Raw genomic sequence first — 13,283 nt, forward strand, 5'->3', positions numbered from 1 at the left:
GCTAGGGAGCCCAACTTCCCTCAGCTAACGCCCCATTTCAGTCGTCCTATTGCCAGGATTATAGAAATGCACACTCAGCAAAATATAGATCTTAAAACATACTAAGATAGAGACAAGATAAAATGTATTTGATGAATATTTATTAAGTCTATTTATACCGGGAACTATATTTATGTTGATTCCTGTTCACAAAAGGCTCCCAGTGTTTAAAGGAAGGCAGCCATATGCAAGGAAGAGTTTATACCAAACATGAGCACAGGTTCAGCTACGAACAGACAAAAAGGAAGAAAATACAGGCAGGTATCAGTTGTTGGAAAGGAAACTTCCTGCCAGTGAAATAAAACTGTCCTTTGAGTGTAGCTGATGTGAAAGGGTAAAGAGTGGAACTAGAAAAGTGTTCTTTGAGAGCCCAAGTCAATGTCGTGACACAAGATTACAATCTAGACATAATAGGACACGATAGACAACCGGGTATGGGGTAAGGGTGGGGGGATCAGCAGTGGCAAAGCACTTAAAGTTTGAACTAGATGGTTTGGGATCTAATCCACTGTGTGCCCTATATACCCTACGAAAGCGAAAAGGAAAAGCTGTGCCAAGATCTCTGATGATGACAATATGTTAACTATTGACTATTCTGCCATCAGAAAATACCAACCAAATCTTCAAGTTTCAACAACTTAACAGATAGTGATTTCATTTAAAAAGATAAAGGAATATGCAAGGAAGGGCATGTGCCTGAGTACATGGTGGTCGTTGTGGGGATGTTAATGAGTTATTTTTGGTTTTTCATTGTAAATTACAGTGATCATCACAAGGAGACAGCTACATAGATGTATGTGAACTTCAGATGACATGGTACAAAGACCAATTTTGTGGTTATTATATAACCACATATATATAGAAAGTCACTGAAACATGATAGTAGATGAGATTCAGGTTAATATACAGGAGATAAAAGATGATGTTGATTTGGAAATATAGGAGATATTAGCATTAGTATATGATCAGAAAGGATACTGTCGAAAGGAGACAACTTAGGGTAAAATAATGTACACGAGCAGAATACAAAAGTAGCCCCAAAGAGTCCCATACTTTTCTGTTCATACATATTTTATCCTAGAAACTCAATGAAGCTCTACCTTGAATGGTGTTATGAAATGGTTTATACAAACCTTCTGTATTGAATAATATTAATAGACTTAGTGTTTTAGAGAAGTTTCAAGCTAACAAATTGAACAGATTCTTCCAAGTTTTTATATTTTCCTTTACCCTCCACCAACAGTTATTTTTCTATTATTAACATTTTACATTATTGTGGTGTAATCTTTATTACTTACTAGCTAATGCCAGCACATTATTATTAACTGAATTCATAGTTTACAATAGTGTTCATTGTTTGTATAGTACGGTTCTATGTTTTGTCTAATAATGCCCCAAATCCATCATTACTGTAGCATATAATACAATTTCATTGGCTCAGATTCTCCCATGCTCGGCCTATCCGATTATCTATCTTTCCTTCACTCCTCTCAACCCTAACAACCATAGATGTTTTTACTACCTGAAGAGTTTTGCGGCACCCAGAATATCATACAACATGTGGGTTTCTCAGACAGGTTGTTTCACATTTGTGGGTGCATGTATACGCGTGTACATGTGTACCTGTGTGTGTGCAAGTGCATATCTGTGTCTGTCGAAATTTTCTCCAGTCTTAGTCTCTTGATAGCTCATTTACCTGTCTTACCAGACATGATCCCATTGTGACAATGAAGGATATGGAGTCTCTGCAACCACCAAACCCTATCCAGGATAGAGAAGATGGCAGTTCAGTTCAACACAACTCTATAGCTGGAGTTGGTTCAAACTTTTGAGAGTTTGACCTTGAGTAGTTTATTCTGGGCCTACTTAAACACAGCAAAATTTGGGGAAAGTTTTCTGATGATAATTAACTCAATCTCAGGTGCATAAAAAAGCTTAGGACATGTCTACACCGAAACTCTTTTTAAGTACAAGTGGTGTCTTCCATAAAAATATGTTCTATACATTATTGGAGGAAACAGCAGCAATATAAACACAGTGCTATAGATTAACTGAGACAAACAAGATCAAGATGAGGGTCTTGGGGAGCAGGAATGGCCTGGTCACCTAGAGGTCATTAGACCATTAACCACATTCATTCTCAGACTTCTGGATTGAAAATAGGATATGCATCTCTCCCTTTAAACAGACGACTACGAGTGTTTAACACTCTCAGTTTCCCTAGTGCTTCTCTGTGAGCACAAGGACCTAGTGTCTCCTTCAGAAGGGCATTTCTGCTGCAATTGTAAACTAAGTTGTGACAAATACTTCCATGTAGGTTGTTTGTACATATGAGTTTTCAGCATGCTTGGTTCTTTGTTCGAAGAGCCTGATTTCTGGATTCTATAATAAAACTGATTAATTTTGTAGGGACCCTTGCAGGTTGTGGAGGCAGATGGCCAGCATTCCATCCCCAGGGGGTAGAAGCAGGAGGATTGCCACAAGCTTAAGACCAGATTTTGTTCTGCATAATGCATTTACAGGCAGCCACAGCAAAATGATACACTCCGGAGACTGTCACAAAAGAACAAGGAAAGAGAAAGGAAGATGGCAAATTGTCTCTTAAAGTTTCTGTGCTGAGAGTATTTTAACATGGTGTTTATGGGCATGGAAGTTAGTAGATAGGGTATTGTTGGGGAGAGGGAAAAATCTGAGGCAAGGATAATTAATAAACAATTTCTAAAGGATATAATATCTGGTGTAGATTTGGATATTTCCTTCTAGAAAGAAAGCAATTCTTATGATTGGAAACTATAAAGTAAGAAAGGCCAAGGCTCTTATCAAGTAAAGAAAGAAGATAGTTGATGAGCATTCAGGCTTGATGACCTATGTTAGCTGAATGGATTGATAGTCATTTTCTAACAATGAGTTTGATGGTGAGGGTAGAGTTTTCAAGTGTATGTTATATATCCAGGTTTATGTTCAGTGAAACAATGCAGTATGAAAAAAAAAACCAATACTCAAAGAAGGGAAAACTGAGTCACAGAAAGCTTGTGTCACATGACATTATGAGGTGAAGTAAAAGCTGTACATACTGCCTTCAAAGTTCTGTGCCAACTGTCTAGCATAGTGGAGTGTTTGGTAGTTGGAGTGTTTGAGGAATTGCTCTGAGTCACACTCATGTAACCTGCTCAAGGACAGAAAGGATTGCACTGTTGGTGGTAGAAGGTGAAGAAGAGTTAATGTCATTTTCCATTCCTGAGGGCCCTTAAGGAGTAAGTTATGAAGAGCATGAGAGAAATCTATAATAAGCATCTGTTACGAAAACAATATCTTATTGGGGAATCAATATTACCATTATGGTTTCCTCCTCAGACAGCCACTGAGCCCACACCCCAACTCTTTTAACTTTAGAAAGCACCATGCTGTCTCCAGATGTATTGTCTATGTGATATCTTTTTACATGTTACTTCTCAATTCAGTCGACCAATGTTGGAAGAAAGTAGAGAACCAGTTTTCTCATCAATAACAATTACCATAGTAAATGATAGATCTCTGTATCTATGAGAGTTATTAATATCTCACTGTGGGAGGTGTTGTATTTAATGTAGCACTTTCCCAAAGGTGGTCTCAAGTAAAATAGAAAGAGTTAAGAAGTTACAAGACTTTCAGAATCATGTACAAGAGAATTGGAAGAGCAATTTAAATATATATCAGCCCCAAAGGCTAGTCTCTCTTATAGAAGAGTGTGTTTTGACATTAGCCAGATGCCAAGTTGCTAGATGTGTACAAAAATAAACATTCTTGGCAGATAGGCTGAATAGAGAACCGTTAGCTGAGAGTTTTCAGAAAAGATTGCTTCAGTAAACCCCGTTTGGAATGCTTTAATGTTAGTATATAAGAGATGATAATAATAATTTAAAAGGTGTTCATAGTTATCTCCCAAAACAGTTTGGAACAAAACACCCCTTCCCCCCACTATTAATTCAGTAGCACTACCTGCAATGTCAAAGGTGGAGCATGGTGGCTGTGTCATGTGCATGAGAATCAGAAATGTGCAAGAATGATTACGCTAATGTTGTAGCCCTAGAGTGTGAAATTAAAATCTGTTACCAAGAGGGAGAAGTAAGATATATCTTGTTGTCTTGTATCCATGATCTATCCTCATCCTGGCTCCTTACTATAGGCTACAGGACTTTCTATGATCTCCCTTCCTTCTGTGCATCTTCTCCTGCCCCCTTTACTCTTTATGCATTGACTCTTTCCAGATAGAGTGATGCTGACTTCAGCATCCTCATCTGGGTACCAGACCCCATGCAATCTTCTTATGTAAAATTGCTTATTAACATGACTCAAATATTCCTTCCTATTCTGTGCTAAAATTTCTCTGTTTTGCATTCTGTAGTTCATTATTGTCTGAATATATCATATATTCAGCTTTAAATTATTTTCCACACAGATATATGAAAAAGAAATTATAAGGCATCATGAAATACGTTTGAGTTTATTTGATAAAAAATAAATTAAAGGTTTAAAAAATTGAAAAAAATTAATATGTTCTTGGGTAGAAAGACTTATTCTAATACACATGCTTCTGATGTATTTCTAAAATGAAATATTTAGCATGTAACATGTATGAATCTTGTTCTGCATATCAGTGTACAAAGTTTCATTACTTAATGTTCAGTGAAATAAAGTTCAGATTTCAGAATTATAGTGTTATTTATTTTTTAGGATTGAATATGGAAAACAATGCCACATCACCAAGAACTGAATGGCAACATATTTTTATACTATCTTTGTCCCAGCTTTTCAGAAGCATGGTTTGAAATGGTGATCTGTTTGTTATTTCCTATTAGGGAGCATGATCAAAGTGGGTAAGAGTGAGGCTCAGATAGAGCGGGCAGAGTCCAAGGTACCATTGGTAGGATGGTAACACAACCAGGTAACATCTAACATATCAGTTTTGGTAATGTAGATTATCACTTGATTTGACCACTGTTTCCTGGGAACACTTCTCAAAAGACCTGCCTTTCAGAAGAGAGCTTGAAGAAGGGAGGACTGGGAAGGCTTAGTGTGCTTTGTAAGGTTTTAGTTTCTCTCCACTCCCTGGACATATGTCTATGTGCTCAGAAAGCACCAGTAGGAAAGTTCTGGATCACTGTTAAAGTTATGTGGCAAGAGTATTGGTAGGAAGTAGTCTACAAGTATATGTAGCTGACTGAAGCTAGGTCAAAGGGTCATGAGGTCAAGATCCAAGTTAGAAAGAAGTTCAGGGATGATAAGACTCACTTGAAGATACTTAAGAGCTCTCTGCCTTGGACCCTGACTACCTGTGTCTCACCTTGTGATTCTCACCAGCTAGGTCATGTTGAGATTGCCACAAAGCATCGCTGGGAGTTAGTTTTGTCATATAAAAATGAATAAAGAAAGAAAATCTAATGCTGATATATAATTCATTTGTAAAGAATAGAGCTACATTATTTGTATGGATATAGGGCCATCATTAAAGTAAAATAATCCAGATGACAAGTATCATTTTGTTTCTATGTAGCACACACACACAGATATGAATATATATATATATTCATAGAAAGACACACATAGGTATGTATATTATGACATCAGAGTAGGAGGACCATTGGGCGACAAAACTGAATAAAGGGTTTCAACAAAGGGTAATGGGAAGCTGAATAGGCACAAAGTACAATAATATCTTTATAGCAAGCTACAAAAATTGCAAAGACTAAGAAGAGTATCCATGCTGTGGAGCTGTTGTGAGGAAGGAATGCATTAGTGTGGGTTTTTTTTTTTTGCTGTTGTATAACAAATGATTAGGCCAAATACCAGCAGCAAAAATCCATTTTTACTGTGCTCATGATATGTGAGTCAGGAGACTGGGAGGCCTGAGCACAGCAGTTCTCATGTGGACTCTCTCCCACCTTGATAGTAAGCTGTTATTGGGCCGTTGGCTTTTGAAAATGTGAATGAGCTGCATACCTAAGACATCACACATGGAGGGGGACATACGGGCTGACAGCTGGGGCTTGGACTCTCCGTTAGGAGAAGCATGTGCGTGTTCCTTCCTTAAGTGGGGGCCTTAGGGAAGTCAGATTTTTTTACTGCTCTCTTCACTCGGAGTTTGAGAATCTGGTAGAAGCTATAGATATTTTTCAACCTAGATAATAACATTTTTCCCTCTGACTAATGTTTTTGAGCAACATGGTTCCAGTTTTGAGAGGAAGCAATATAGACCCCAACTTTTAACAAGAAGAGTCAAAAAACTGTCAGGTATTTACATAACCACAAAAATAGCTAAAGTACATGCAACCCTGTATGTCCTATGAAATCATTAGTGTTGTATTTCTGACCTGACAGCATAGCCTTGGGCCTTTCGAACAAATTCTCCTCTAGAATTTTCAATGTCATTTTTGACTTAATACTAAAATTCCCAATGCTTCTTTGCTGAGAGACCAGGGAAAGTGGATAAGTACGGAGCAGGAGACTGTCAGAGCCATGTTATATAAGTCACATGTCATGGGGATTATTAGTCAACACATCCTTCCAGAGGCACGGGGTTAGGTGACTCACCAAGACAAACTGGGACCTGAAGTGCACAGGGTGGCTGCGAGCTCTGGACACCACTTAGAAATCATTTATTGTGAATTGTTAAACATGAGTTGCCAGACTGTCAAGGACAGATATCTGTACCGGCTTTAATTTTAATGATTTCACGAGAGGAATCTTTACAGGCTGTTGATTTCTCTCGGTTCTCTTACAGTTCTGTTTCAAGAGTACCAAAATATCTTTCCTCTACAGAGATTTAAGAATGCGAAGAAAAAAGGGTTCATTTTGTAATCAAGGTAGAATTAGTTTTTAAAGTCATATTTAAATTGTTGTAAATATAATTAAATGTAAAGAAGAGTTTCAGAATAACTACTCAGTGATAAGAATCAAGATAGTACAGACTTTCCCAATTCCCTCCTTCAATGTCCGCTTTCCATTGGATCAAAATGCTTCCTTCTTAGTCCTGGGTACAGAGAACCTGAGTCAATATCCTTTATCTAGCATGACATTGACCACACACTTAGTGATTTGACTATTTTATAAGAAATTACATACTTTGGGGTTTAAGTTAGATGATAATTTTTCAAAGCTGGAAGACATGTTAACTAAATTATTTGTTCACTTTCATTTATTTTTCTTTTATTTTTAAAGATTTATTTTATTTTCTTAACTTGTGTGTGTGTGTGTGTGTGTGTGTGTGTGTGTACATGAGTACAGATGGTCATAGGAACACCAATGGGCAGAGAAGGATGGCTTATTGAAACACACCCTAATAGTGATTGATCATGGCTGTAGCTCAGAATTTGGGGGCTGAGCCTGCGACCCTGAACACTTCTCAGGGCAGGTTTATAAAGGAAATCAAATACAATGAGCTCATGTGCAGGTATAGGAGGTGCTGTCCGGTGGTCGGTTCTGACTCAAGCTATTTTGGCTAGCTAGACAAAACAGTTCTGACCATGATTCTGATTGGTCCTAAGTGGAGCTGACAGTTGTCAAATTTCTTAAGATGGACAAACCTCATCATTTGGTATGACTGGAAGCATAGTACAGCAACAATATAAAATAGCTGGTATGCATGGTACAATATGGTTACAGATATGCAGGGGAGGTGGCAGACCTCAACACCTCACTTCTAAGTCAGCAATACTAGGCTGACTCCCTCAGAGAGATAGATAGATAGATCGATAGATCGATAGATCGATAGATAGATAGAGATAGATAGATAGATAGATAGATAGATAGATAGAGATCTTTCTTTGTTCTCCAGTTTCCTCAAGCTGCTTCTGGGAGTCTGATTTCCGAACTCAATTTTGGGGCTGAATTGAATATATATTTCCCCTGAGGAGTGGAAGCCAACTGAGAAGCTTTTGCCACTTATTCACACATATCAGACATGAAAGTTTTTCCTTCAAAAAGAAAAACAAATAATAACTATTGAGGAAATAGAATAAATGTCAAGTTTTTCCTGATGCTAAAAAAATGTTACAGTAACAAAGTGAGTTTCAATTCACAAGCATTGTAAATATAACTAAATATAAGGAATAGATTTGGAACATTTTTTCTTTACTTTTAGCATAATCAGTCATGCTAATAAAGTCAAGATCATATAAAGTTTTCCAATCCCTCTCTCATTCTTGCCCCTTAGTCCTGAGTGTGGAGCACCTGGGTGAAGACCCATTTATCTATCCTGATCTGAACCATACCCTTACTGATATGATTAACTGGTCTCTAAGAACATGTTGGATGGTTTTGCGTGCTTGGGTCTTTGTTTTTTTAAATAGAAGTCATCAATTCTGGACTAATACTTTGGGAGAGAACCTTAAAGAATGCTAATATACGAGGGCCATCCTTCATCACCTGGACTCTTCAGTGGGAGGAGCACACTTCTAGATGTTTCTGCAGAACCTTGAAGATGATTACATGTGCAAGTGGGATGCAAAGCCATAGTTCATCCAACTAACTCTAAATTATTGCAAAGGATGAAATGTTAAATGCCTTGAAGACACAAACAATTATCTAACTCATAATACTTTAGTGTGAAATTATTGCTATGGATTTGAAGAAAAATAAGACTAACTATTGAAGAAGAAAGAATAGCCAAGAAAGAGAACCACAAGAATGTTGGTGTATTTATGTGTCTATTTTATTTTTTATTGGGTTCCAATTCCTCTACTTCACTTTCAACCCTTATTTCCCCCAAACCCTTCCAAACGGAAAAGGGGGTAGAGACCTCTTTAGACAACTTCCTGTTGGTCAGTGGCTTTGCATTCCTAGGGTCAAATCCAAACTTCATTGGCAAACTACCTCTAGCAATCTATCAATCCATCAATAGGAAACAGCAGCAGAAACTAGCAGGGGCCAACAGCGGCAGGGGTGGGGGGCAGAGGGGTGACAGGGCAGAGAGCAGCTGAGGCAGCAGCTACCACAGGCCCTCTGGAGGCTCTCCCATTTATTCCCTTTCCAGAGTGCCCAGAATTAAACTATCTGCAGCTGGCAAAAATCACACCATTGCTAGTGCACAAGGCAAATCATAATCACCTGCTGTGAAGCAATTTCTTATCCCACACCTGGGATTAAAAGAAAAACCATATTTACATAACATAACTGGGGTTTTTAAGAAACCAATATTCTCACTACATAAGAGCTTTAAAAAGATCCCCCCAAAAGACACACAATTTATTTATATGTAAAGTCTTTGATCAACATTTGTTTATGAAATAGTACAAACTTCATGATCTGTAATAACTGACTTTGGACACATATTATAATATAGGAATGATGTGGAAAGAAGTTGAATATGAACAAAATGCATTATCTAAATTTCCTAAAGAATTAATGAAAATATCATTCCAGACAAAACAAAACAAAACCTAGTTCACCTGCCTTATTTGTGTTTCTAAAATATGCTCAATTCTTAAATAGATAAGTAGTGTTGGTATTTTTAAATTCGCATACTTCTTTCTTATTTTACTTTTCACAATCTTATATATGAATGTATTTGCTCTCATTTTCCTTCTCTGGGGCTTTCTTATGGGCCTTCATAGGTTTTTGTACAGAGGGAATGGTGTTCAATGCATCTATCAGCTTGTTTTATTTGATGGGAAGGAGAGACTCATTTAGAAAAGGTTAAATTAACTGGTGTTGTGGGAAGATGAACTTCGTAGATGCGATCCTTAGATAACACTCTAGGGAAAGCATGTACAACTAGGACCTCTGCTGTAGTTTTGATCCTATTTTGTAGGCCAGTTGCATTCTTTCTCTCTCTGTCCTCTGTCAGCTGGCCTTCACAAGCCCTAGTCTACAGATGACTGCTGTTGATGCACAGGGTCCTTAGCAGCACTGGCTATGAAGGAGTTGAGAGACCAGAAAGTCATGTTGTAGCCATGATTAGCAACAGTTGCAGAAGCTCTGTGGTGGGGAAGATTCTGTCTGAATCACAGGAGTGAGTGGCAGCCCCAGGCTGGGAGCATCAGAAATGATAGGTGTCTAGTCTTTTTAAATATGATGTTATACATTTGACTATAGATTAAAAAACAAACAAACATGCATTTGTAGGAAGAAAAGCAATGATCAACTCATCACTTTTCTCTGCCCATGCCATAGTTTATGTAATGGTGGAGGATTACATCCCACCAGTATTACGTATCAAATATGGTGAGACTCTATCCCTCACATGATTATATTAACAAATAAATAAGATATTGAAGATGTTTACTCACTCTAAAAGCACTGGGCAGATGTAAAAAAAATAATTACATCAAGGTACCATAGGGTCAGGTTAATTGTGAAGAAAGCGGCAACATACCTCTTACTAGTAAATAGTTGTTCTTCTGTGCATTTTCATCTCTGTGTGTAATATTCCAGTGTAGCATGTGATTTATGAATTGTCAAGCACACCAAAGAATGTTGGCTGCTAGTTGTTAGTTGCTTCATATGAATTACAGATGCTTCTGGATGACATAACCTTTATTACAGATAAGCAAAAGCTGATAGCCAAAGAGACTAATTAGCAAGTCTGTACTGGCTTCAAGCTGAAGAGCAGGGGTTGAAGCCATTTTGGATTGCCAAAGACGGGATGATTTACTCAGGCTGAGGTCATTACTGTCTCCTCAGGGGCTCATCTCTCATCCATGCTCTCCTTCTTCCTTTGCCCCTGTGAATTAAGGGGGTGGGGACCATATAAAATATGGTTATAGCCATCCAAATCAGGTGCTAGTTTCAAAGTCGGGGTGGGGGGAATCAGATTCTTTGTCTCTTTATAATTAAGTATTTTAAAGAATAAAAATGTGAAATGCGAATTTTCTGTGAACATTTTTCAGTTTCCATGGTTAAACTCATATTGTAACACATCCACACTCATTCATTTATGTGTTGTCTGCTGCTTTACAAAGTAGGTGACGTGAGTGAGCAGAGAGGCTGTGTCTGCAGGAGCACGCAACATACACAGTAGAGAATAGCTATGGCATTTACTATAGCTACAACATATGATATTTGGCTTATAAAAGAACAATAGAGAACAATCACAGGACCTGGGATTGAGTCTGGGTCATAAATAGCTTCAGGGTGGGAAGGGAGACCTCAGTTGATGAATTGCCTTGATGGGATTGACCTGTAGGCATGTCTGTGGGACAGTTTTTAAATTTCTAATATATGTAAGAGGGTCCAACCTCCTCTGGGGTGTGCCATCCCTGAGCAGGTAGTCCCGGGTGGTATACAAAAGCGAGCTGCGCAAGCCATGGTGAGCGAGCCGGTAAGCAGTGTCCTTCGTGGTCTCTGCTTCAGTTCCTGCCTTGAGTTCCTGCCTTTGTTTTTCTCCATGCTTTACTGTGCCCAGTAGGACAAAAGAGCCCTCCCTTCTCCTAGTCGCGCTTCATCATGATATTTATCACAGCTATAGGAAAGTACTAAGACAAATTGTTTGCCTCAGATTTTTTTACCCCTTGAAATTTAATGAGAAAATACTCTTTCATCAGTAGTTATAAGACCCATTTAAATTGAAATGTAAAATGTTGATAAATGTAAAATTCAATCTAAAAAAATCCATGTGGGGCAGTGTCTTCTGATTGTGGTGATAAAAACTAGTGCCTACTTTTCAGAAATAATATGGCTGTAGGTATAAAAAAATCCTCATAAATATGAACATCTTTCTTTGACTCAATAACTTTTATGAGTTTTTATTAAGGACTATTTTTAAGACAGCGTCTCATTTTGAAGTCCAGGTTCTTTTGGAATTCACTATGTAATCCATGCTGACTCAAACCTGGTGCAATCTGAATTTCAAGTGCCCTAGTGTTGAGATTATAGGCATGTGCAACTATTTCTGGTTCTGTTAATACTAGTAAGCTATAATTTCTGCTCTTTGATATTTATTTTATTATTAGTGGAATATTTCCTTCCAAAGTAAAAGTAAATTGTCCATTTCAAGCTGGACGTTTCCAGCTTTTCTTAAAGTGTGTGTTTGTGAATATGATGTTTGAATAGCATGCTATTACCTTGGCACCTTAGCACCTGAAAATAGTTGTAGGCAAAAATAATAAATTCTATACAAGAGCTAAGAGTATGTAAACTTACCCCCTCCATTTCCATAATGAACTGACAGAAATATTTCACTAACCAAGACATTAAAAATTAACTTAATTTTAGAATTCATTTTTGTGTGTGAAATATAGGTTATTTGTAGTATGTAGATAGACATGCATATGTAAAAATAGGATTCAAAATAGAAAGTAATTTTAAGTTAATTAAATACAGATGGTTCCATGACTGCATAATTTACTGAACTCTGTCTGGAGAAGAAATTCCAATAAATTATATAACCAAAATTAATGTATTGAAGTTTTCCCGACTACCCCTGAGGCAGAACACTTGAAACACTTCAACTTCCCATCTATTACCCTTACAATGTATAAATGAGAAAACTCAATAATCTTCATCTGAGAATCACAAGTTGTTTTTGACAATCTAATTGACTAGAACACAGGTTACAAGCTAGAATGATCATTTCTGTGGCTGGAGAGCTAAGTGCAACTGGACCTGTAAATCAGAAGAGAAGCAGATTTGACCTTTTTCCTATAAAGTCCCCAAATTTCTTTGAGGTGATTCTGCTTTATTACTTATCAAGGCCTGCTCAGACTTTTGGAAACTTTTCATTTGCACTTATTGTTATACAAGCAAATACATCTACTTGCATTCATTTAGGAGCTAGTGTCTGAGGTAGCAGTCATGTATCAGCCAGTGATGGATGGGGTGATGATCCTGTGATGGAGGAGGCCGGGGTTCACCCATAGCAATTGCCAGGAGGGGTCAGAGGTGGAAACACAGGGAAGCTCTTGTGCTTTTTACACCTGGCAATGGTGACAAATACCATGTCCCCTGCACGATAGGCTTTGCAACAGGAAAACATTTGCATCAAGATTTCCAGGTTACCTAGCTATGGGGAACTGCCCTTTCTGAGGTACAGAAAACATGGTTGCAAATGACTCTAGGATATAATATTAGGGACTAAGAGTCGCCTCACAAACTACACAAGCACTGATCTCAGTTAGACAGGGATGGTTTGTTGAACATATACCTAATACTGATCAATCGGGACCATAGCTCAGAATTCGGGGGCTGAGTCACAGCAGTGAACATTCGGCCCCAAATATTTCTCAGGGCCAGCTTATAAAGAAAAAAAAAACCCTACCAAGATCAGAGTG

Source organism: Apodemus sylvaticus, chromosome 9 (assembly GCF_947179515.1).
Source record: "Apodemus sylvaticus chromosome 9, mApoSyl1.1, whole genome shotgun sequence".
Taxonomy (NCBI): Eukaryota; Metazoa; Chordata; class Mammalia; order Rodentia; family Muridae; genus Apodemus; species Apodemus sylvaticus.